Genomic DNA, 26,971 nt, shown 5'->3' on the forward strand with positions numbered 1-26,971 from the left:
TCCTTCCTGCACTGATTCTAGAAAGTGCCTACATCTAGAGGAGTGAAACTTAAGAGTTTTGAAGTCTGTCCTCTGAAACTGCCACCTCTCTTTTGCAGGTCCTCATCACCTCTCTCCTGGGTTAAAGCAAAAGCCTCTTAGTTGGTCTCCTTTCCTCAGGTCTCTCCCTATTCCAGTACATCCTCCACTGAGATTCCAAAGTGATCATCCTAAAGTGCAGGTCTCACCATATCACCCCTCCTCTCACCATTTATTGCCCTCCCCAACTCCAATGCCTCCCTATTACCTCTAGGACTGAATATAAAATCTTCTGCTTGACTTTTACATCACTTCATAACCTGGCTCCTGCCTTTTCTAGTCTTTTTATACTTAACTCTCTTCACTCTTTTGTTATTGTTCAGTTCTGTCTGATTCTTCATGACCCCACTTAGGGTTTTCTTGGCAAAGATACTAGAGTGGTTTGTCATTTCCTTTTCCACCTCATTTTTCAGATGAGGAAAATGAGGCAAGCAGGGTTAAGTGACTTGCCCAGTAGGTGTCTGAGGCCAGATTTGAACTTGGTAAGATGAGTCTTCAAGATCCCAGGCTTGGCACTCTAACTGCCGCACCACTTAGCCGTTCTTCTACATTCTTTGTCGTCCAGTAATACCAGTCTCCTTCTGTTCCTCACACAAGACGCTCGTCTTCTGGCTTCATTTTAACCAGATGTCGCCTGAGCCTGGAATGCTTTCCTTCCTCACATTTGTCTCCTTGGCCTTCTTTGAGCATCAACTAGAATCCAAACTTCTCTAAGAAGGCTTTCCTCATCCCCCCTTAATGTGACTGTCTTCACTCTGAGATTACTTTTAATTTATCCTTTTGGGGCAGCTAGGTGGCGCAGTGAGTAGAGCACCAGCCCTGGAATCGGGAGGACCTGAGTTCAAATTTGGCCTCAGAAACTTGACACATGTACTAGCTGTGTGACCTTGGGCAAGTCACTTAACTCCAATTGTCCTGCCAAAAAACAAAAACAAAGCAAAACAAATAACTTATCCTCTATACAACTTATATGTGAGCAGTTAGGTGATGCAGTGGATAAAGTGCTGGCCCTGGAGTCAGGAGGACTTGGCAAGTGTTTTGTTTGTTTCTGTTCATGGTAGTGCTATCTCCCAGTAACCCAGATTTAACCTTGCAGTGAATGTGGACTTCAGCTCCTTCACCTCACATATCACTTAGTGAGTCAATTCTAATTCCACAAAGTCTCTTGCATTCACCCATATTCTACTTTTTGTTTATACTAAAACAAATGTTAAACACAGGGGCTGATCTCTAAGCTACTCTAAATCCTATGGTTTTATTGCAACAGGATCCAAATCCTCCTCCCTTTCTTATCTATCCTCTCTCCCACCTATCTTTCATGTATCTGCCTGAGGAATCTGCCTGAAACATCAAGCAATAGTCATTTATTTATTAGGACCCCATTACGTGCAGGTTCTAGGGATACAGAAAGAAAAATGAGAGAGTCGCTGCCCTCAAGAAGCTTACACTCGAATGAAAGTTACAACACATGTAGAGGAATACTGACCCAGAAAGGGAGTTTTGCTCTAGTCCAAGGGTTCTATGCTTTTTTTTTTTTGGTGAAGTCTATGGGCTCCTTCACAGAATGTTTTTAAATGCATAATATAAAATACCTAGGATCACATAGGAAATTGCCTTTATTAAAATGAAGATACAGTGTTTCTCTCCCCACCTCCACCTCCCCACCACCAAATTCACTGGATCCCAAACTAAGACACTGAGTTCTAGGCTATCACTGAGATTGAGAGTGGAGTCAGAAAATGATCAATTATCAAACCCTTTCCAGTAGGAATTAATGACAGTAACGATTATTATTCTCAGAGGAAGAGAAAAAAGCATTCCTCTACTAAAATCATGTTTAGTGGCTCTTTCGAAATGAAATTTGCCTATCTCTTTCAGAGAGATAATGTGGGGTAAAGGAGAGAGGGCTGACTCGGGAGTCAGGGAGTCTTGGGATGAAGGCCCAATGTAAGTGCTGTTTCCTCCATAAAACCTTTCCTGATGAAACGGAGCTTTCCCTCTTTAGATTCCTCATATCACTTCATTTAGATCCATGGTTCTTCCTCATGCTATGCTTATTTATACATCTTTCCTGGTTTTTTTTTTTCCTTCTCTCCTGATCATTTGATTGTAAGCTTGAAAGCATATAAAATTTTAAATATATTTTAATATTTTATACACACACATATAACATTTGTCGTTGTGTAGTTTCAGTCATGTCCAACTCTTTGTGACCCCATTTGGTCAATTTGCTCTTGAAAACTAGAACTTGAACCAATGACACTAATTTTTGGCCACCTGAGGGGGGAATAAAAGAGGCCCAGCTAATGGAAAGTCAAGGCTCCAAAGGCTTGGTGGAATGTTCACTGCAAAACAAGCCCAACAGAACTCTCTGATTGGGCATGTTGCTGTCACAGATGTGGAGATAGAAAGGTCTTGACAACATGAATAAATATCGTATTCTGATTGATGTTTTTATGGTCGAGTAAATTTCTCTTCAGAGTGGCTACGTGGTATGCTGGATAGAGTGTCAGGCCTAGAGTCAGGAAGACTCAACTTCCTTAGTTCAGATCTGGCCTCACACACTTACTAGTTGTGTGACTGACCCTGGGCAGGTCACTTAACCTTGTTTTCCTCAGTTTCCTCATCTGTAAAATGGGCTAGAGAAGGAAATGGCAAACCACTCCAGTATCTTTGCCAAGAAAACCTCAAATGGGGTCATGAAGAATTCGACATGGATGAAACAACTGAACAACAAATTTTTCTTCATTAAATGCTTTATGGGCCATGACTACGTCGCTGTGTTCCAATACTGAGCTTAGAGCCATTAGACCAGTCTACACAGGCCCACAACACCAGATTGTGGAGATACTCCAAAAAAGTGTCAGGAAATTGAGAGTTTAGGATTTGCGATAACTCACCTTGAGGGTTAGGGAGTGGAATTACTTCACCCTTCTGCACTCCCTTTTCCTTTAGAATATTTCTCCAAGGAACATGATTAAGATGTACGACACAGGAGTTTAAAAGTGCTTTGAACTCCAATTTAGAAAGTAAATTTAGAAGTAAATGTGGTATCAAATGAGATCAACTATCTAATTGAAGGCAACAGTTTCACTTTAACCCATTTTAACTCATTATGGCATGATAGGGGATCCAACTGAGGGAATTTCTGTTCCAAAAAAATCCAGAAATAAAAGATAAACAGAAATAAAAGATAAACACAGTGCAGTTGCTCCTCAAGGAGAATTAGGAATTCAATCATTTCTATCTCAGGAAGATAACAAAACAGTGAGAGGGACAAGGGGAAAAATGGAATTGCACATCATCGAGTGACAGATTTCAATTAGCTGTTGGCCATGACTAGCCAAAGGAAATACATCTTAGACAAGAATAAATTAAAATGCAAATGTAACACAGAAAGACAGTTCCTCCTCTCTCCCAAGCAAAAACAAAAATTAAACATTGTTTTCAATATTAGTAAATCAGAAAAGAAGAAGGTTTGGAGGGAAGTTAGAGTCTAGATAAACCAATAAATAAGACCCGAGGCCATAGTATTCAGCATAAACTCACTCACTGAACAAGAAACCCTGTCTGCCTAAGCTAACTAAGCAAAACACTGAGTTATCATTTGGTCATACTGAGGCAACAGAGAGTTTTCAGCAGGTGAAAAAAAAAACCCACTTTTATGTTTTCTTGCTTTAACTACATCTGACTTCCTTGACTTTTTTGGATATCGTATCGCCCCCACTCCTTCACACAACCAGGAAACCCAAACCACTTTTTAATTCTCACCCTATGATAGAGATGACTATTCTTCATGAAAGCCATACTCTGATGCCCTATCATGGAACTTGGCAGAGGTTGTCTTCGGTTCTTAAAGACCATTTTAGTGCAACACAAACTTGCAGCTAACAACAACGTATTTATATGCAGTTCTGTTGGGAAGCAATCTACCTAAGTTTATAGGGACTTAACTTAGAAAGAATGTTTCATTTATAGCCAGAGACCCATTAATCCATCTTTTAAAGGTTGCAGAGTTGTGATTACATTGATTCAGGGAGTACTTAGACTAGTGAAATTTCTCTTTTTTATTAAGCACCTACTATGTGCCAGTCACTGTGATACAGAAACAAACAAAACCACCAACCACCACCACAACAAACCAATCCCTTTAAGTACATATTGCTCTAATGTATAGATATACAGACAAATGTATATTTAAAGGGGGTGGCTTAGGGAGATGTTCTCATAGAACACTAACAGAAGTAAATGTTAAAGTCAGGTTTCTAGAGTCCCAGTATTTTACTGAAAAATTCCAAATTGATATCTTTCCACCAATTGGGTCTTTGTTCTTCATTGCCTATATTACCCATGGAATGGCACAGTTTACGTTAATTCCCCATCTGATAGATTACTTGCCCCAGCTTCTGGTCCTATTATGGGGATAAAAATGTTTAATAAGCTTTTTATTACTTTTATTGAAGAGGGAAGAGCAGCCACTAATATGATAAGCACCTGTTACCCATTTGGTATTGATTTTATACTGATTTGTGCAATGGGCAATGACCAATCATCTGTTAGGCAAAGTTTTGTGCGTATGTGTGTTGCATATATGTGGGTTATCTATGTATGTGTCTACATGTACATTCAAACATTTACTTGTTAAAAAAAAAACCAGAAACAAAACCTTCCTTTATCCTCCTCTTATTTACAGATCCATAGTACCTTAGAGCTGGAAGAAGGTTAGAGGTCAACTTCCTTGTTTTTACACATGAGGCAATCAATCAAAAAAAACACTTATTCCAGCGCTAGGCACAGTCAAGCTAGGACAAAGAACAAAACAATCCCTAATTGCAGGGAGCTTACATTCTGAGAGGGAGATTCTATATAAGTATACATAGGATAAATAAGAAGTGGAATAAATAGAAATAAATATCAAGTAGTTATACACAAGATAATTTGGGAAGGAGGCAGAGTCAGTCTTGAGTCTGTGCTCTCTTCCTGTGGCTTTCTTTTGTGGGGCCATGTTTTCCATTACAGTCAAATATTTGTAAAACAAAGACAGCAGAACATTTCTCATTTGGTTAAATAGTCACATGGCAATCTACATGGTAGCTCACAACCTTAAAGGCAGAGTAAATAGGGGTCTGATATACTGGTATATGTATGTCAACTTGTATCTAGCTCTTCCCAAACAGTAGTAGTAGGTAGCAATTTGTTGAAGGTAGGAGGATTTGGCTGAAGGAATGATTGGATCATCAGCCTAGTCTCAAGTTAGGTTTCATTTTAGTGACTTCTGAAAATCTGTGTGTCTTCAATGATCACTCTCTACAAAAAGATGGCTGTAGTGTCAACTGCAACTTGCCTCAATCAGTCAGTCAACAAGTATTTATTAAGTGCTTACTATGTGTCACTGTGTTAAGTCCTGAGGATACAAAGAAAAGCCAAAATAATGTCCTTGTTTCTATTTTAATGGAGGAGACAACATGTAAATGCCGATACAGATAAAAGAAAAAATTCAGAGTAGATGGAGGGTAATTTTAGAGGGAAGGCGGTAGGAAGCAGCCTGTGTGTGTGTGTGTGTGTGTGTGTGTGTGTGTGTGTGTACACGTGCGTGCGCAAGCTCACGTGCACCAGTCCTGGTGTCAGGAAGACCTGAGTTTAATTCCAGCCTTAGGCACTTAATACCTGTGTCATCCTGGTCAAGTCACTTAACCCTAATTGGAAGGGGAAAGGGAAGGGAAAAGGAAGGAGAAGGATAAGGAAGCCAGGGAAGCTAAGAGGTACTTTCACCTGACGACTATCCACTGTCTCCATTCTGGTTCTCTTCTATTTCCCTTTATATTTGTTTTATGGCTCCTTCTTAATTTTCTTTCTTGGGTCACCATCCATCTACAACAACAATGTTGCTACTTGCCACTACTGTGATTGTGTAAGGCCAATAACACCAGCATACAGGAGGGCTACTAGCACAGCATCTTTGATCTGCTTTTTAAAGGAAAGCAATGTTAAGGGGTTTGCAAAGTCACTTTAGTTAAACATACATATATCATTCACTTAGTTCAGAGGAAAAAGTCAGCACTCTGAACTTCAGAGAAAACACAAACAGAAATTACAAGTAGAAATTATATAAACAGAGCAAAATTACACAATCAGCAGACAGGCTTCTAAGACATTACGTACATAGTTACCAGAGAGAGAAGCACTGACATCTGGGCTTTTCAAAGCTGGGGGGCTCCTTAACGGCTACCCAGAGTCTCTTCTGGTCAAATTACACAACACTCTTCCAGTGAGTGAGCCCCAAACAAAGTGCTAACCTCAGAGTATACGTACACTTCTTCAGGGTCAGAGGGTGACACAACCATGTGACTCAAGCCCATGTGACCTATGCCTGCCCAACTCACACAGGTCATCAAAGACCCCCGATTCAATCAAAGACTCTTGATTGAAACAAAGGCAACACCCAAAGGCACTTGATTGCAACAAAGGCAACACTCAAAGGCACTTGATTGCCTTAGTGCTGAAAAGCACTCCAAAACAAAAGACAACAAAAATTTCCACTTTACTTGCCATTATACCATCTTATGGCCTCTCAGTGTGAGTATTCCCCCAGTTCTGTCCTGGGTTGTCTTCTCTTCTCCATCTATACTCTTTATCTTGGATACCTTATCAACTCCTACATACTTTTCTACTTATCAATTGAATCCTATGCATTTAATTGTTACCTGTATCCAGATGACCCCTAAATCTGTATAGTCAGCCCAAATATCTCTGCTGAATACCCCATTTACATTTCCAGTTGCTTATTGGGTATCTCCAATGTTTTGGAAGCTTCTGAAACATGTCTAAATCTACCTTACTTCAAATTTTCCCATTTATTTTAAGGATACTATGATCTTTCTAGTAACTCAGGCTCATAGTCTCAGCATCATCCTAGATTTATACCTCTCCCATACTCCATATAGACAACTGCCAAGTCTTATGGATTCTATCTGTTGTTCAGTTGTTTTAGTCATGCCCAACTCTTTGTGACTCCATATGGGGTTTTCTTGGCAAAGATACCCAAATGCTTTGCCATTTCCATTACTAGCTCACTTTACAGAGGAAGAAATTGAGACAAACAAGGTTAAGTGACTTTCTCCAGTTAGTAAGTGTCTGAGGCCGCATTTGAACTCAGGTCTATCCTGACTCCAGGCCTGGTGCTCTATCCAGTGCATCACCTCACTGTCCTGTGCATTCTAGCTATCTTCACATATTTTACTTTTATCACTTTCACTCTAAAAAGATATTCACTACTCTATTTCAGTCTGTTAACACCTTAATATCTTCCTAATCTCCCTCCTTCTAGTGTCTACCCTCTCCAAACTTTCATTCACATAGCTTATAAAATTGGGAGAAATGGACAAAATTACCTTTCCCAGACGACCACAAGAGACTTCAGCAAATTTCTTGAGGTTAGCAGCTGCTAGGGAGCCTCCTTTCCATCCTTGTCTTAACATCTCACATGAAACCCCCTGTTACTTCACTTCCCTGACGTGTTTGTGTAACACTTAGCCCCTCTTCTCCTCCAAAACATCCCTACTTCATGGCATACTGACTCCCTCTTTTCTGCATCATCCATTTTGCTGTAAATGACCCCTGGTGAACTGCAAACCTAGCTACAAGCCTGTATCTTTTTGCATCTTTGTCTCTCTTAGTATAAAAAGACATTGCAAAGAGTCCTGGCAAAGTTCTCCTGCCCTGTCTGGGCAGCTTTGATGGGCAGATTTCTTTGATTTAGTGAGACTAGCTATACTCAGACAATAATTCCCTTATCTATCCCCTGTAACTAATAATACACATTTCCTCCAACAACTATGCTATTCTTTTTGTATAATCAGTCACCTGTGTTTTATGAATAGCCATCTTTTTCTTCTTTGTTTCACACAATGTTATTTTGAATAATGCTTAACTTATGAATGCTGCCCTAAAAATTTGTATATAAGGAAACACTTATGCTGGGCTCATTGTAGATGCCATCAATCTTGGTACCTACCCTGGCTGGCTGGAATAAATAACTACTTTCTTTACTCTTAATTGACTCCTTATTACTATAATCTGACCCCAAGAACTGAGATTGGTGAGTACAGATCATCTTGGGTCCCTCTACACAACAAATTCCACAACATCTTTTTTTTAATGTTTAATTTATTTATTTTCAGTTTTCAACATTCATTTTCATAAGTTTTAATTTTTCTCCCCCTCCTTCCCCCCCAACCCTAAGATGGCATGCTATCTTATATATCCTCTACACATATATTCCTATTATACTCATTTTCACATTAGTCACACAGCAAAGAAGAATTATAACAAATGGGAGAAACCATGAGAAAGAAAACAAAACAAAACAAAAGGGAAAAGAGTCTGCTTCACTCTGCATTTTGACTCCATAGTTCTTTCTTGGATGTGAATGGCATTTTCCATCATGAGTCCTTTGGAAAAGTTTTAGGTCCTTGAATTCCTGGGAAGGGCTAAGTCTATCAAAATCAGTCCCCACACAGTGTGGCTGTTACTGTGTACAATGTTCTCCTGGTTCTGCTCACTTCACTCAGCATCAGTTCATATAAGTCTTTCCAGGTTTTCCTGAAATCCACCTGCTCACCATTTCTTATAGCACAATAGTATTCCATTACATTCATATACCACAACTTGTTCAGTCATTCCCCAATTGATGTGCATCCTCTTGATTTCCAATTCTTGGCAATTCCACAACATCTTAAAAGCACACCTGCTTGCCATGCTACTGAAATGGTGAGACACCCTCAGGAGATCACAAAGGCCTTAAGATAATATTCTTAGTCTCCCAATTTGATTGGCCCACTGATATCTGTCCAACCTACTTTCCTATTCTCATTCTCATTACTTCCCTTCCAGTCAAGGGGGAACTATTTAACTATTCCCAGAGCTCAACATTCCATCTCTCACCTATGCATTTCTAGAAGCCATCCCCCTGCCTGGAGTGCATTCCTTTCTAATATCTTGAAGGAGAACCACATTTTTCTTAAAGGCTTTAGTCAACTGTAACTTCCTCATTGACCCCTTCACTATCCTACCCCTCCTTGTAATCCTCTCTCTTTGCTTAAATTGCCTTATATTTACTTATCATATCCATATATTGTATCTTCCAATGGGCTATAAATTCCTTGAGAATTGGGATTCTTTAGTATTTATCTTCATATTTTCAGGACCAGCTGAATTGTCAAGCATTCAAACTCTACTGCAGAGAACACACCTCTGATAGGCTGGCCATGCTGTTCCAAAGCCAAATGTACATTTGCCTGAAAGACTAATTTAAGGAGAACTCACCAAAGGCAAATACTCACACAGAGGTCAAAAGAAGCCATACAAGGATGTTCTCAAGCTCTCTCTGAAGAACTTTGGTATCAATTGTGAGACATGGGAGACACTGGCACAGGACCTCACAGCATGGCGTGCTTGCATCAAAGAGGTGCTATGCTCTATGAGTGAAGCAGAATTGTAGTAACTCAAAAGAAACATGAGATGCACAAATTTAGAGACATCTCCACTCCAAATGTTCATATGAACTATCTGTGCCTTTCAAGTTCATATTGGTCTGATCAGCCATAATCAGTCCTCTTTGAGAACCAAGGATACCAACCAATCCAGCACCTTGCTATGTGTTTTATATATAGTAATTTTGTGTACTGAGACTCTCCACAATTTCCATTGCCCTCCTCTTGATGCTCTCCAGATTATCCGTGTCCTTCCTAAACTCACTAGAATACTCCATGACACAACTAGACATCCTATTCCAAATGTGGTCTGGCCAGGGCAGATGGTGATACTCATCTCCTTCCCCCTTGAAGCTCTGCACCTAAATGTAGTCCAAGATTGAATTGACCTTTTTTGTCTTGTCATAGCATAACATCTCATATTAACCCCACTGTGTCCAGGGTGACTTTACATTACTCCCTCTTATAAACTCTATGTTCAATCTCTCTCCCTCCTTTAATGTCTACCCTCTGTAAGCTTTCATCCACATAGTTGACAAAATAATCTTTGTAGGGGAAAATGGACAAAATTACCATCCCCAGATGAATTCCATACATTGACTTCAGCATTTCCTGAGACTACTTGAAGGTGCCATACATGAACTTCTGTCCTTCATATCTAGAAAGTTTCCTCTCCTTATTTCCACCTCTTTGATCCCAAGCTCCAAGAAGCCTTTTCTGATATTACTTCATTTACAGACCTAGAGGAAGGTTCTCAGAGACTGTCTAGGCCAACTCCTTTAATTTATTTTACTGATGAGCAAGCTGAAGAAGTTCAATGGCTTGTCATTTTTATTGTCTCCTTATTCTTCTCAAATTGCTTTGTATTCATTTTGAGTATTTTGTATTTTTATATCACTGTACCCTACTCTCCCCCAAACAGAGTCTAAACTGCTTCAGGGCAGGAACAGTTTTAGTTTTTGTCTTTTCATCCCAAGTACCTATTATAGAGACTTGTTAAATTGAACTGAATAGAATAACAGAATAGGAGAGCTGGAATGATTTTTCCAATGGAGTGATAAATAATACTATTCTTTGCCTCTTTTTTTGAATGTATTCCCAAATCAATCTCACTTCATTCCTTCCTGTTTTTCCTCTTTTCATTGTACATGAAGGTTAAACAAATGTTTCATGGTTAGATTTTTCTATCAAAAACGAATAGCAGTTTTCAAAACTCACAGACATATCCTGTTTGTGTAACCCTTATTTTAACACAGGCTGCTAATTACACAAGGAGTCAGAATATAAAGGTTTTTGGGCCTCAAAAATCCAAGTTGGGTCTGAGAGAATATTTAAATCAGGTAGTTAGGTAGGGACAGATATCTAATGGAGAGAAGGGAAAAGGAGAGAGAAAATCTATGTTTAGAGGATTGTGCTTATTACTTTTCTAGACCTTTTCCAGTGTTTTCTTTGGACTTCTGTGGTACCTAATCTTTGCTGCCTATTTCTTGGGGAACTGGGTCCCTGATGTGCTATAATGCCATTCATTCACAGAAGCATAAAGTAAATATGCAGGTAGAGTTAGCTAGTCTTTACAGATCAGAATCTCTTTTTAAAAAGAAGCATTGCTTAAGTATAGCCCTACCATGTCTAAAATTAGTGACCTATCATTTCACTTTCAGGACACCAGCAAATTCAAAAAAGCCACTACACATTCTTATTTTTCTTTTCCCTTATTCTTTCAGCTTAGCTGGGGACGCTGACTTGGCCAGAATTACATAATTCATATAACAGCTGGTATTTCTGTGGGCTTTAAAGTTTGTGAAACACTTCACTTGACCCTCACATCAACCTTGTAAGGTAGGTACTACAGCATTTATTAGTCCCATTTTACAGAAGAGGAAATTGAGGCTGAGAGGTTAAGTGAATTGCCCTAGGTTATACAGCTAAGAAGTCTGAGACAGGATTTGAACTCAGGTCTTCCTGACTTTAAGACCTGGGCTCTATCTGCTGTACCGCCTGGTTGCCTACTATGTATCAGAGGCAAGAAATGAACCCAGGTCTTCCTGCCTCTAAGATCAGCTCTCTATCCACAATGCCAGGCTGCCTCTTAAATCTGTTAAAATAGGGTGAAGATATTGGTTATTATTGGGCAGCTAGGTGGCACAATAGTTAAAGAGCTGGACCTGGAGTCAGGAGGACTCATCTTCCTGAGTTCAAATCTGGCCTCAGACACTTAGTAGCTGCATGACCAGTTTTTTTCATCTGTAAAATGAGCTGGGGAAGGAAATGGCAAACCATTCCAGTATCTTCACCAAGAAAACACCAAATGAGGTCACAAAGAGTTGGACACAACTGAATCAACTAAACAATAACACTGGTTATTTTCAGATTCACCTCATTTCATGGTCTATGAAAAGCACAATATAAAAGAAGCCTTCATAAAATGCAAGCTCTATTTTGAGCTATAATATACTATGGGGACACAGAGAGAAACAAAAAAGTGGGAGAGGAGAGGAGACAGGGAGACAGGGGAAGGGGTGGGGAGAGAGAGAGAGAGAGAGAGAGAGAGAGGAAGGGAGAGAGGGCAGGGGCAAGACTCATGACAAAGCTCTGGGGTACATCTATACACAAGAAATGGCATAAGGTTTATGAGTCATCAAAAGGAGACTGAGTAGTTGCCAGACAGGTAAAAGGAAAACCAGGAGAAAGCAGTGTCATGAAAAACTAGCAAGGAGATAGTATCTGGGAAAAGTCAGTGGTTGACAGTGTCAAATGTCACAAAAAAGTTAAGAAAGATGAGGACTGAGAAAAGCCTACTAGATTAGGCAGTTAAGAGCCACTGGTAATTGTGTACAGAGTGGTATCAGTTGCATGATGAATTGGGAAGCCTGATTACAAGGTACTGGGAGTAAGAGGAGAGGAAGTAGAAGACAGGAGTTATAAGACGATAGCATGAAACCATGATAGGGTCAAGTGAGGTTTTTATTTTAAGAATTTGCAAAAGTTGTGCATATTTGCTGGCAGCTAGGAAGGAGATATTATTTAACATTTAAAGACTGAATATCAAAGAGGGAATGGGGATTATCAAATGGACAAACTTCTAGAGAAGACAAGAGAAGATGGGATCTGGGATATGAGAGGGGGTTGGCTTTGGTAAACTGAAGGATTACCCCTTTATTAAATAGTGGAGTAAAATAGGCAGGAAAGGTGATGTAGAGTATGTTGTAGAGTAGATGTAGAGTGGGCAAGAAGAGGGATTCCAAGACAAATGTCCTCAATGTTGTGAATAAAATCCAAGGACAATCCTCTGTTGAAAGGTGCAGAAGAGTTTGTGTGTGACAATGACAGACAAATAGATTTAGAATCAGATTTAGAATGGATTTAAAAACAGAGGATCCAGATTCAAAACTTTTTGTTTGTTTGTTTTTAATCCCATCCTTTTAGCATAGTAAGGATTCCTGGTTAAAGTTCAAGTCATTAATTGTATTCTGCCCAGAAAAAAAAATACTATTTATGATCTTCACTAGAGAATTATTTTTTTGGCAGGGAAGATCAGCTATTTCTAAACTATTGTATAACATTACCACACGTTATGGAAATCAATAGCCATGTATCTTGTCTAGAAAGCCTGCCATATGTGTGTGAGTATACAGAATTAAATGTACATACACATAGTTAAAAGTTACTGTACATGCACAATATGTTATTTAGACATAGCTGTGATCATCATATTATCAATCTTTCAGCTTTCTATGGTTTTTGCTTTCTATTTTTCTTGTGTTTGTTCCATTTTTGCAATCCTAGAAGGACGTTACACATTCTTGGTATGCCTTGACTATATTTGTAAATGGATGCCTCTGTGGACATGAAAATAGTTTAATATCCATGAGCATTTCATTCTGAGCCTAAATGGTCAACAGAGAGTTTAGGAGCCTAAGGATGGTCTGCTATTTCCACAGCCTGATCAATAATAGCTTTTAATCATGGCTAAATAAGAATGAATCCAAATATAATATAGATTTGAAAGACCCACAGACAGTATGGCTCCATTAGCTGTCAAATGTGACCACATGATACAGTGGATAGAGAGAGTGGTCAACTTGGAATCAGGTAGACCTCAGTAATAGGATCATAGGAGGAGGGTTGGTTAGAGACCTTTCAGTCCTTTCTCCTCATGTTATGGGTGAGGAAATTAAGGTTGAGAGAGATCACAAGACTTGTCCAAGGTCACACAGTGAGTAAGCATCACCTGGCAGATTTGAATCAAAGTTCCCCTCTTCACTATACCAAGATGCCCTCATATTACTTGAGTGACCTTGGGCAAGTCACTTAGCTGATATGGGCATCAGTTTCCCCATCTACAAAATTCAACTAGATGGACTCTGAGGTCCTTTCCAGTTGTAAGTTTATAATGTTTACAAAATCTTCCTGAATTGCTGTAGAACCATCTGTATCTATGAAATGCACTATTTCATGGTACATTGGTTAGTGTTTATTCCGAAACCCCTCAGAGCTCCATGTTGAAGTTATGGAACATTTTCAGAAGCTGGAAGGAATCCTGAGTTGCAATATTTTGTCAGACATGAGGCCAATTAAAAAAAAAGTCTATATAAATGCTAGACTTGAGGCTCCATGAGGATCACAGGAATATAGGCTGAGAACCTGAAGGTGCATTATAAGATAAGTAGTATGGTACGGTGGAAGAAGTAGGAGACTATGGGTTAGAAAACCTATGTTCTAGTTCCAACATTAACATTTACTGTTTGTATCAGCTTAACAAATCTCTTGATCTTAATTCTATCATCTCTAGAATGGGGAAATGGCACTAAATCATGGATTTTTCACCTTGAGGCTATGAACATTTTTGAAAAAGAGATAACTTTAATTATAATTGATTTCCATTGTAAACGTGTGTGTGTATATCTTATGCATTTAAAAGCATTATTCTGGGGAGAGGGTTAATAGGTTAATGGTTAATAGGTTTAACCAGACTGCCAAGGGGGTCCGTGTCACAAAAAAGCTTAAGAACCCCTGTTGGAATATGATTCTAGAATTCTGGACTTATTATTCTGGAAATTTTGGAGTTATTCCAGAAATTCCAGAATTTCCATCTAAAATTTCTAGGCTTTATTTTTAACATTCCATTCATGTGTTAATGTTCTCTAGCACTTAATGCTCCCAAAGTTGAGCGTTTTTATACAAGTTTTGATTATAGAAAAAAGATGGTAAAATATAATTTTCTAATTTCAATTATTGTATTTCATAAGAATTGGTTCAATCTAACTAAAATCCTATGCATACTTTCATAAAGAAAATAAACTCTTATTTTTTTATTCTATAGGAACACCTAATCCTTGGTTAAACTAATTGCATTGCACTGATTTATTACAACAAGTGGGTAAAAGGGATAACCTTCCATTCCCATTTAATATACTCTTTCATTATTTTCCATGGCTTTGGAGCTTTGATTTTCTTTTATAATTGTAAAAATTAATTGTAAATCTATTTCAGCTAATGCATCTAACAGCCAATGAGAATTCCCATGGGGCCAATAAACCATGATTTAATTATCACTAATTGACAAACCCCATTGTACAATACCAAATCTGGATTTCCTCCCCTTGGATAATTATAATCTAATAAAGTTCACCTTAGCTCCCTTATCATTCCATAAAGAAATATGAAATGTCTTGTTGTAAATGCTTCCCTAGAAAAATTTAGATACACAGTACATAATTCAAAGACCAAAGTAACAATCATTACAAAAGCAATTATCTTCTCCTGGAAAAGACAAAATACCTCTTGTTTCTGTGTGCTGTTTCTTTTTCTACCAAATCAGACTAGCAGGACTTCTTTTCCAACTTGTGCTAAGTCACTATAATTCATCATCTTTACAATTCAGAAGACAAAGAAGAAAGGAAGAAATGGATAATATTAAGAAACAGAAATGCAGTGAATGGGGTGACGATAACTCTGGTTTCCCCTACGTATGTGAACCTATGCAAATGACTTAACCTTCCTAGGTCTCCTGTTGTTTTCATCTGAAAATGGAAAGGGTTGCATTAGGTGGCTTCTGAGGTCCCTTTCAGCTCTCCTGTGTTCTTTGGATCATAGGTAAGACAGTCCTAGATGCAAGCACACCAGCTTTGGATTCAGAGCACCCGAGTTCAAATATTGCTTCTGATGGGACTGTGTGACTTTGGGCAAGTCACTTGATTTACTCTAGCCTGAGTGCCTTCATCTCTCAAATGAAGAGATTGGACTTGACAGGCACTAATATCCCTTCCAGATCTATAATTCTATTTTTTTCCCAAAATCATGAGTCTTTCGCTACCTTTCTGACCTTAGGCAATTCATTTAACCTCTCTCAGACTCAGCTTCTTCTGTCAAATGAGTTTGGGTTACATGACTTACAAAGTACCTTCAAGTTCTAACTCTATATTCCTATTTTCCTCATGGAGCTTCAAGTCTAGCATTTATATAGACTGTTTTTAAAATTGGCCTCATGTCTGACAAAATATTACAACTCAGGAGTTGTTCCTTCCTTCCTTCCTTCTTTCCTTCGTTTCCTTTTTTCCTCCTTCCTTCCTTCCTTCACTCCTTCCTTCCCTCCCTCCCTCCCTCTAACAGGGCTATTTCATCAGAGCGCTGGCTCTAGCAGGTGCCTACCAGTGTAGAAAGGCTTCAGGTTTAGGTTTAGGGTAGACTTTATTGTCCAAACCAGCCTAGCTGAGTTCAGAGAGATTCCTTACCAGGAGACTCATAGAATCATAAGATGGTAAGCTTCTGAAAATGTTCCATAACCTCAACACGGAGCTCTGAGGGGCTTAGGAATAAACACTAACCAACTGACCATGAAATAACACATTCTATAGATATGGCTAATTCCACAGCAATTCAGGAACATTTTGTATAGATTATAGGAAAGGACCTCAGAGGCTATCTAGATGAATTTTGTAGATGGAGAAACTGATGCCATATTACCTAAGTGACTTGCCCAAGGTCACTCAAGCAGTATGAGGGCATCTTGGTATAGTATCTATCTATGATCTATATTCCCAGGATTCTAAACTTGAAAGTATATATAAGAAAGTCACCCTGATTTATATTTTGCCACTTGACCCAGATGGCTGAGGAGAAGAAAGTGAGAGGCTGGTGACTTTGTACAGCCCTCCCTTGCTTAAGCCAATTCACTTGCAAGTCATGGCATCATCTTCCTGATGTCATGGTCCTCTTTCAGAACAAAGGACAAACAACAACCTGGCCCTAGAGAAGACCATAATCACTGAACATTAGAGGTTGTTGATACCTCAGCGGTCACCTTGTCCCACTCATTGAACACAAGCTCCTTCTACATTATACTTAATGAGTGGTCGTCCAGGCTTTGATTGAAGATATCCAGCAATGGGAGAGTCTCTTGTTGTCAGAGGCAGTCCGTTCTACTTTAGGTTAACCTTAATTGGAAGTTTTTCTTTACACCAAGTCCAATTTTGCTTTTTTACGACTTTTACCTGTTGCACCTAGTTCTGCCTTTGGGAACCAAGTAGAACTACTCTCATTCTTCTAATCAGCTTTTCACATATCTGAAGATAACTATCATGTCTGTGCCTGGCCACCCCTCATCCCCATTAACCGTCAGCTTTCTTTTCTTTAGTTTAACTCTCCCAGTTGCTTTGAGTAATACTCACATTGTATGGATTTAAGGACCCTCACCATGTTGATTGATTTCCTATGTATACTTTCCAGTTTAGAATCATGGGATCACAGCTCATAGATTTTAGAGCAGAGGAAGGAAACTTACTGGCTATTGAATCTAACTCCCTGATTTGAAAGATAAGTAAACTGAGGCACTGAGAAATTAAGTGACATGCCCAGGATCACATAGCTAGTAAGCATGTGAAGTAGGATTTGAACCTAGGTCTCCCTGACTGCAAGTAAAGTGCCAAACCCATTACAAACTGAATATAATATAATATCCCAGATGTGGTCTGATCTGGGCAGAATATAGCAGAAAAATAGCTTCCTTAGACCTGGAAACATGCCTTCATTAATACAACCTAAGATTGCTTTAGCTTTCTTAGTGGCTGTACCACACTTTGATGTCGAACTTAAGAGTCCTCTAAACCCCAGTCCCACCCCTGATCTAATTCAACTGCCTAACAATACCTCCTCCATTTTGTATCTTTGAAATTGATTTTTAAAACCCAAGTTTAAGGCTTTACGTGGATTTCTACTGCATTTCATCATAGCTGTATCAATGTTCAGCTGTGTCAGGATCTTTTTGAATGCTGACCAATTCATTGGGTATGATTAATTATTCCTAACGATTTTCCAGTCACATGAAAATCTGATACAATCATTATCAATAAGGAAATCTGAGTTCCTGCTTTATGTACAAAAGTATCTGTTTAATCTCCTGCCTTCAAGAGTCTTATGATATATTTGAGGAGACAGGATACTTATGGGGAAAAAAAGCCTCTCGTTTGGCCCTGAACTCAAGTTCCCATTATGAGGGTCCACTAGTCTAGCAATGACATGAGGCCAGACCAGAATCCCAATGGTGGTATTGTTGGGATATGAAGGTAATCTTCATACCTGCCCTGGACTAGACCATAGCCTAGAGTGTGTCTCTGAGCTGGGATACTGGTTGTTTTTCAGATTGTAATCCAGATTTCTATGTCCTTTCAAAACCATTCCTTAGCACTTTGAAACTAAGAAAACTAATACCTGGTAAGGTCAGATTGAACTATTAATGCCCCCAAAGCATCATTTTAAACCTCACACTATCCAAATTTATCACCCAATCCCAACGGTTGTTTTCTGTCTATGCCAAAAACTTTCCTTCATTTCTCAATGAGTTAAATGTCTAGTTCAAAGTCTTTCATCCTTCCCTACCTCCTATCCTAATACTAGAGGACTTCAACATGTATATTACATATTGATTCTTCCTCAAAAACCCTAATATTCTAGTTGCTGAATCTACTCAATTACCATGATCTACAACTTCACTTCACCCCAGCTATACACATAAAAGGTCATCCTTGGCCTTACCAATACCCACATATTATTCTCACATACATGGAATCTGTTGCTGAATCTTATTTCTGCCTTCCCAACATCTCTTGTGCATATCTTCTTTCCTTTCACATAGCCAGAATCATAGTTCAGGCCCTCAGAACCTCTCACTGAGACATTTGTAGAGACTTTCTAACTGGTCTCCCTACCTCGAGTCTGTCCATTCAAAAGCTCCTAAGGTGATTTTTTTTAAAGCATAATTCTAGTCATCTCAGCTCTCTTCCTTCTCAATAAGCCTCAGTGCCTCCCTATTACCTCCAGGATCAAATAAAAACAAAAGTCTTCTAATTTGTCCTCTTCCTATCTTTCCAGTCCTATATTTAGTTTCCTTCAAACGCTCTAAGTTCCAGCCTACATACAGTTCCTAGAACGTGACTTTTCATCTCACATATTTGTGCCTTTGCACCTTGTGTTAGGACCAACATTCCTAACAAAGCTTCCCTGATCATTCCTCTATTCAGCCTTCTAGTTTGGGGGCACAAAAGGTCCCAACCACTTGTAGTTCCTGCCTCTCAGACTTGGTGGGTGCCTGAGACCATGAAAGCCACTATACCTTGATGATTGACTCATGAGACCTGTTTCCAGATGGAGATGAGGGGGCTGCATCCAGAAAAGCTCAGTGCCACTATACCTTTGGTGCATATCCTTGTTGTGTTAGGGACAAAGTAAACCTCTTCCTTTGTTAAATGTTCAGTGACTTGCCAGTGCCTCATTTCATTCTAATGTTGAACTTGAACTAAGGCTCTAAAAAATACTTTCTGTCCCCCATCCTTGGGATGCTCTTTTCCCTCACCTTTGCCTCTTACATTCTCTGACTTCCTTTGAGACTTAGTTCAAATCACGCCTACCACAGGAGGCCTTTCCCATTTCTACTCCCCACTCCCAAGTGTTAATGCAGTCTCCCATCCACTATATCTATATCTTAAATATACCTACTCGTTCACATGTTGTTTTATCCATTGGTACGTAATCTGCTTAAAGGTAGAGAAAATATTTGTGCCTTTCTTTGTGTGCTTAGCACAGTGCCTGGCACACAGTAGATACTTAATAAATGCTGGCTGATTCACTGATGAATTCTCATTCAAATGGAAATGATAGCTCTAGATGAAAAATGCAGAGGGGCAGATACTTCTGTATGCTTCTTCCTCCTTTCAGAGCCTAAGAAACAAACCAAAGTTTTACTTCAATGTCAAAGCAAAGTCAGGGAGGAGATATAAAAGAGGACACTCTATTTGTACATTTCTAAGGTGAAAAACAGGTACTATTTACAGAAACCCTTCAGAAGACTGATGACATTTTAATCTGACATTAGTATAAAAATTTCCAAAAGCCAAATGCTACACTTTAATAGTAAAAATGTGTGCTACCATTCAATTCCAACAAATATTTTTCTCTTCTTATCAACAGCCAATGACAGGATAAGGACATTAGAATGAATCAGGTGAACATTATCTACAAAATATATGGTCCTGGTTATGTGTTATTCAATACAAAATATCTTCTTGATATAAATCCACTCTGAGCTGAGTGTCTAATCTAAGCCAAGGCAGGCTTGTCAGCTCACAGCTTGGTCCAAAGTTGAGAGCTGATACTAAGTGAAAAGAGAGATCAGAAAGGCCTATGATATTGCTGTCCATTATCTTTATCTAAACCAAACAATGGATGAAACATATTCATAATTTCTGTCAAGAAAATAGGACAAAAGATGGTGGCTGGAAAGCAGGGACTTGCATGAGCTCCCCACCAAGTCCCTCCAAAAACCTATAAAAATGGCTCTGAAACAATTCTAGAACTGCAGAACCCACAAAATAGCAGAGGGAAGCAGGGCTCCAGCCCAGGACACACACACGGAGCTGGGAGCAGAGGGGAGTGGAGCCCAGTGTGGGCGGTGGCAGGACCAACCAGACAAGGAGCCCAGCAGAACAGGCCCTAGCACCCTAAATCAGTGAGCTGTGGCAGTTACCAGACTTCTCAACCCACAAAAACCAAAGACAACAGAGCAGGTTAGTGGGAAAAGCTGCTGGGACAGAGTGAAAGGAGTTCGCGTTCTGCCACAACAGCAGCAGAGGTGGTGCAGCTCTGAGGACAGAACTACAGCTGCAGTTGCTTCTGGCCCCAGGCCCACCTGGTGGGAGGAATTAAGTGGCAGATCTGAGCAGGAGTGCAGAGCCTGCTTAGATCTATCTGAGTCCAGCCTGGGTTGGTGGTTCTTGGGGGAGGAGGAGTGCAGGTGTGGCAGACCTGGCTGTATAGAAGTAGCTCTGAAAACAACAGTGCAACCCCTCAAGCTTGGAACAAAGTACTCTCTACTCTACAGTCATACCCTGACGAAAAACTCAAGGGTCAAGTAGCTGGATGGGAACATGGCCAGGCAGCAAAACGCACTCAGATTCAGACTCAGACTTTGGAATCTTTATTTGGTGACAAAGAAGATCAAAACATACACCATGAAGAAGTCAACACAGTCAAAGAGCCTACATCAAAAGCCTCCAAGAAAAACATGAATTGGTCTCAGGCCATGGAAGAGCTCAAAAAGAATTTGGAAAAGCAAGTTAGAGAAGTAGAGGAAAAATTGGGAAGAGAAATGAGAGTGATGCAAGAAAACCATGAAAAACAAGTCAATGACTTGCTAAAGGAGACCCAAAAAAGTACTGAAAAATATACTGAAGAAAACAACACCTTAAAAAATAGACTAACTCAAATGGCAAAAGAGCTCCAAAAAGCCAATGAGGAGAAGAATGCCTTGAAAGGCAGAATTAGTCAAATGGAAAAGGAGGTCCAAAAGACCACTGAAGAAAATACTACCTTAAAAATGAGATTGGAGCAAGTGGAAGCTAGTGACTTGATGAGAAATCAAGATATTATAAAACAGAACCAAAGGAATGAAAAAGAAGACAATGTGAAATATTTCATTGGAAAAACCACTGACCTGGAAAATAGATCCAGGAGAGATAATTTAAAAATTATTGGACTACCTGAAAGCCATGATCAAAAAAAGAGCCTAGATATCATCTTTCAAGAAATTATCAAGGAGAACTGCCCTGATATTCTAGAGCCAGAGGGTAAAATAGAAATTGAAAGAATCCACAGATCGCCTCCTCAAAAAGATCTCAAAAAGAAAACTCCTAGGAACATTGTCACCAAATTCCAGAGCTCCCAGATCAAGGAGAAAATACTGCAAGCAGCCAGAAAGAAACAATTTGAGTATTGTGGAAACACAATCAGAATAATACAAGATCTAGCAGCTTCTACATTAAGGAATCGAAGGGCTTGGAATACAATATTCCGGAGGTCAATGGAACTAGGATTAAAACCAAGAATCACCTACCCAGCAAAACTGAGTATCATACTCCAAGGCAAAATATGGATTTTCAATAAAATAGAGGACTTTCAAGCTTTCTCAGTGAAAAGACCAGAGTTGAATAGGAAATCTGACTTTCAAACACAAGAATCAAGAGAAGCATGAAAAGGTAAACAAGAAAAAGAAATCACAAGAGACTTAATAAATTGAACTGTTTTCTTTACATTCCTACATGGAAAGATGATATGTATGATTCATGAGACCTCAGTATTAGGGTAGCTGAAGGGAATATGCATATATATGTATATGTGTATGCATATATATGTATATGTGTGTATGTATATATGTATGCGTATCTATATACACAGAGCGCACAGGGTGAGTTGAATATGAAGGGATATCTAAAAAAATAAAATCAAATTAAGGGATGAGAAAGGAATATATTGAGAGAGGGAGAAAGGGAGAGATAGAATGGGGTAAATTATCTCGCATAAAAGTGGCAATAAAAAGCAGTTCTGTAGGAAGGGAAGAGGGGGTAGGTGAGGGGGAATGAGTGAATCTTGCTCTCATCAGATTTGACTTGAGGAGGGAATACTATACACACTCAATTGGGTATCTTACCCCACAGGAAAGAAGGAGGAAGATAAAAAATGGGGGATGATAGAAGGGACGAGATAATCAAAAACAAACATTTTTGAAAAGGGACAGGGTCAAGGGAGAAAATTCAATAAAGGGGGATAGGTTAGGAAGGAGCAAAATATAGTTAGTCTTTCACAATATGAGTATTGTGGAAGGGTTTTACATAATGATACACATGTGGCCTATGTTGAATTGCTTGCCTTCTTAGGGAGGGTGGGTAGGGAGGGAAGAGGGGAGAGAATTTAGAACTCAAAGTTTTAAAAACAGATGTTCAAAAACAACAACAACAAAAAAAGTTTTTGCATGCAAGTAGGAAATAAGATACACAGGCACTAGGGCATAGAAATTCATCTTGCCCTACAAGAAAGGAAGGGAAAAGGGGATGGGAGGGGAGTGGGGTGACAGAAGGGAGGGCTGACTGGGGAATGGGGCAACCAGAATATACGCCATCTTGGAGTGGGGGGGAGGGTAGAAATGGGGAGAAAATTTGTAATTCAAACTCTTGTGAAAATCAATGCTGAAAACTAAATATATTAAATAAATTAAATAAAAAAGAAAAAAAAGAAAAAAAAAGAAAATAGGACAAACATCCATGTTCCACACAAACACAAAAGGAAGCATGAAATTCCTTAACAGATCCACTAAGCTCTTCAATACTTAATGGGCTAGCCCTTGAACATGAGCATGGACAAGTAGCTGACTTTCAGTGTTCTCTCTCATTCATCTAAATACAGACTCTGTGAGCCATCTAGCTACCAGGTGCCTCACAGGTATTAATGAGCTACTTGTTCACTAGGTCTTGTAATTCAGGGAGCTGTAGAAACTAAAAGAATTAATACCATTAATTCTAGGGAAGAAGAAATTTCATACATTATCAAAATAAAACTAAGGATGTGACTTTTTTCAAAGAGCAAAGATATATAGTCCATTCATTAATTAATTTTACTTTTGAAATATGCAACATGTGATAATGGATCTTAAATACCAAATTAATTTCTTCTTTTTTTCTTCTAATCAGTTTCCTCTCTTTTGTAGCCTTACTAGCTAAAATAACGGAGAGCCATCATGTTTTTTAATCAAATTAGCAAGCAGATTTTCTCTTTTATTGCCCTTCCATAAAAATCTATTTAGCATAAAATAAGGATGCTGTAGCACTTTCTGGCAAAATTTGATTATATACAAGCTTAACTGCTTCCAATTCGAACCAATTATCAGAGGATGCATCTAATTATATCTTCACTTCTAATTCAGCAATCTGTTTTTCCAGTTGTTTCAATCTGGCATTCCACTCCTTTCTCTTATCAGCAAAATAAATAAATAACGAATGAAGTAATAGCACTGCAGAACATTGACTGAGCAATTTTCCTAAACAAAACTGTTCATTTTTTTAAATGAATAACACTGGGCGATGCAAACAAATCTCATTATTCCTTCAACTAATTAGAAAAAAGGAAACTTTTATAACGAAGACTAGGATCTTACATTCTGCAAAAACACTGAAACACTGCAGATGAGGTGAAACAATTTCATGAAGCAAGAAAATACTATAGCTTTCTTTAAGAGGACTGAGAGTTAGAAGAGAGGCCGGAGACAGGGACAGAAACACATTAGCACCTATGTTTTAGAAAAAGTATAAACTGATCAGAAGAGTTCATCACAAACCTTGTGAAAAACAGACTTCCTTTTTCTCCTAGGCAAGAGGTGTTGTACAGGGAATGTACAGTTAAAAGACCCGGGTTAAAACTCTAGCTCTGCTCTTTATTACCGATATGACCTTGGATAAGATTCTTCACTATAAAATGAGCTTAGACTAAATGGTCAGTCAAGTTGCTTTCAACTCATAAATCCTATGATCTTAAAACTTCCTTTGCAAAAATGCTCTGAAATGTTGATAAAAGGTATGCAGAAGATGGTGCCTTTCCTGATATTCCTCCCCCCCAAACTACATTGTATTTAACTAGTACTTTGTATCGACAAAGTAGTTTGTAATATTTGTGTAAAAGGGGGATGCAATCCCTTAGGTGTCTTCCAGACCAGAATAATCTCTGTATGTGCTCCAAAGTCTATATGGAGATTGCATCAGAAAGAGCATGCTGAATGTGCACACAAGGATGTTTCTCATTGGACAATACTATACTCTCACTAGAGTTGTATTCCCAGCCCTTAACAGGGTGCCTGGTGTATTGTAAGTGCTTGACAAATGTCTGCCTGCCTATCTGCTTATTAAATGTTTGATGTAATAAACTGAACTGAAGAAATGGGAAGTTTTATTTGTCTTCTGGTAAGAAACCTTTTGCAAGTTATATGAATTGTACTAGGAATCATGTAACATTTATTTATTTATTTTTGGATTAGACCTTTGATTTCACTGGGGCAGGGACCTACCAGTATAGAAATTTATTTAACCCAAACATATCCATAACTTAATAGCCTTATAGACTTGCCTGGATCATTAAGAGATCATGTGACTCTGTCCATGCTCTGACACACAGCTAGTGTCATTCAATGTAAGTTTGTTTTTTTTAGAATGTAAATGTAAAATCCTTCAAATAGGAATTGTTTCATTCCTTGTACTTTTCGGTAAAATACAAGCATTTACTTTGTTCTAGATACAGAATAGGTGCTTAATGTCTGTAGACTGATTGACTGAATCCATTCATCAACAAGGTTTTTTTTTTTTTTTAATTAAGTAACTAACTCTTTATCAGGCACTGTGCTAGGCACTGAGTATACGGAGACAAAAATGGAACAGCTCCTACCCTCAAAGAGTTTACATTTTATTGTGAGGAGTTATCAGAGGTAGGATGTGGTCCAGGTTGTCTTCACTCCAAGGCTAGCCCACCTATCAACTATGCCACACTACCTCTTAGATATTATACTTTGACCCATTATTACTAACACTATTTTGGTGAGGGTTGTTCATTGCTGACTCTCAAAGACAACATTATTCCTGTCACAGGTCTTGGGTGGTAGTGATTATCAGAAAGATCCCAAGGTTGGAAATCAGCTAGATTGGATTAGATCTAGATAAGAGGGTCAGTGGTTGAATACAAGGAAGTCAGCAAAAACAGGGGGAAGGTGGCAGGATCTCTAGGCAAGGTTCAGTACCAAGGGAATCAGGAAGAAAACCTAAGCAGGGCAGCTGGGTGGCGCAGTGAGTAGAGCACCGGCCCTGGAGTCAGGAGGACCTGAATTCAAATGCGGCCTCAGACACTTAACACACTTACTAGCTGTGTGACCTTGGGCAAGTCACTTAACCCCAACTGCCCTGCCAAAAAACCAAAAAAAAAAAAAGGGAAGAAAACCTAACCTAGGAACCTAGAAAACAAAATGATCAGGGGGTCAGTCAAAGGATGTTAACACCAAAGGGTAAGAATCCTGCCTATCTTTGCAAGGATTCTGAGTAATACGTATGGGACTTTGGCTCTCCCAGTAACTGGCTACATAATCTTTCATAAGGTTCAGCACTGTCGAACCTTAATTTCTTCAACTGCAAAATGGGAACAATGCCATTTGTACTACATGTTATATAGGGTTGTTGTATAGATCAAACGGAATTAACACATAGAATATAAATAAAATATATAAATATAAATATATAAATAAAATAAATAAAACAATGTGTCATCTGTAAAATGAGGATGTTGGATCATTCTGCAGAATAGACTTATATGATAAATGTATTAGGGATACTAGATTAGGGGTTTTTCTGGTAGAAAGAACTTCCAGTTGGGGAAAGGCCATCTACCAATGGAGGTTGGAACCTTCTCTGCAACTTGCAGTCTCAGACAGTAGACTAGACCACTGAGAGGTTAAGTGATTTTCCCTTAGTTATATAGCTAGTATATGTCAGAGGCAGTTATGTGAACCTAGATCTTCTTGTTTAAGAGGTTCTCTCTTTAACCATTGTGACAAGCTTCCTCAGAAATGTATTCTCTACATACACACACATAAGTACATATACATATGTACATATACATATGTGGGGGGGGAGAAGGGAAGGGGGAGGGAGGGAGAGAAGAGAGAGAGAGAGAGAGAGAGAGAGAGAGAGAGAGAGAGAGAGAGAGAGAGAAAGAAAGAAAGAAATATCTTTTTGTGAACAGCAGTCAGATAAGTCAGATACTAAAGCTATTTCCAGCAATGGGCTGTGATTTTTACTTTAGTAGCAATAACTACTAATTTTACCAAGAGAGTAATATAGGTGAAATCTAATCTATAAATTTGCCTCAGAACTATATTTCAGTGGAATGGATTTTTCCCTGCTGCCTCCCTCCACCTTCCTCTTTAGTTTCCAGTTTCCTAAGTGAATTTCTTTGCTTCCTAGGCTTTGGCTGGCACAATAGAATATCCAGTTTTACAAGGTTTGATCCTGTCTGATATACAATAAAAATATCCCCATTTTAAA

Source organism: Trichosurus vulpecula, chromosome 7, assembly GCF_011100635.1.
Source record: "Trichosurus vulpecula isolate mTriVul1 chromosome 7, mTriVul1.pri, whole genome shotgun sequence".
NCBI classification, from domain to species: Eukaryota; Metazoa; Chordata; class Mammalia; order Diprotodontia; family Phalangeridae; genus Trichosurus; species Trichosurus vulpecula.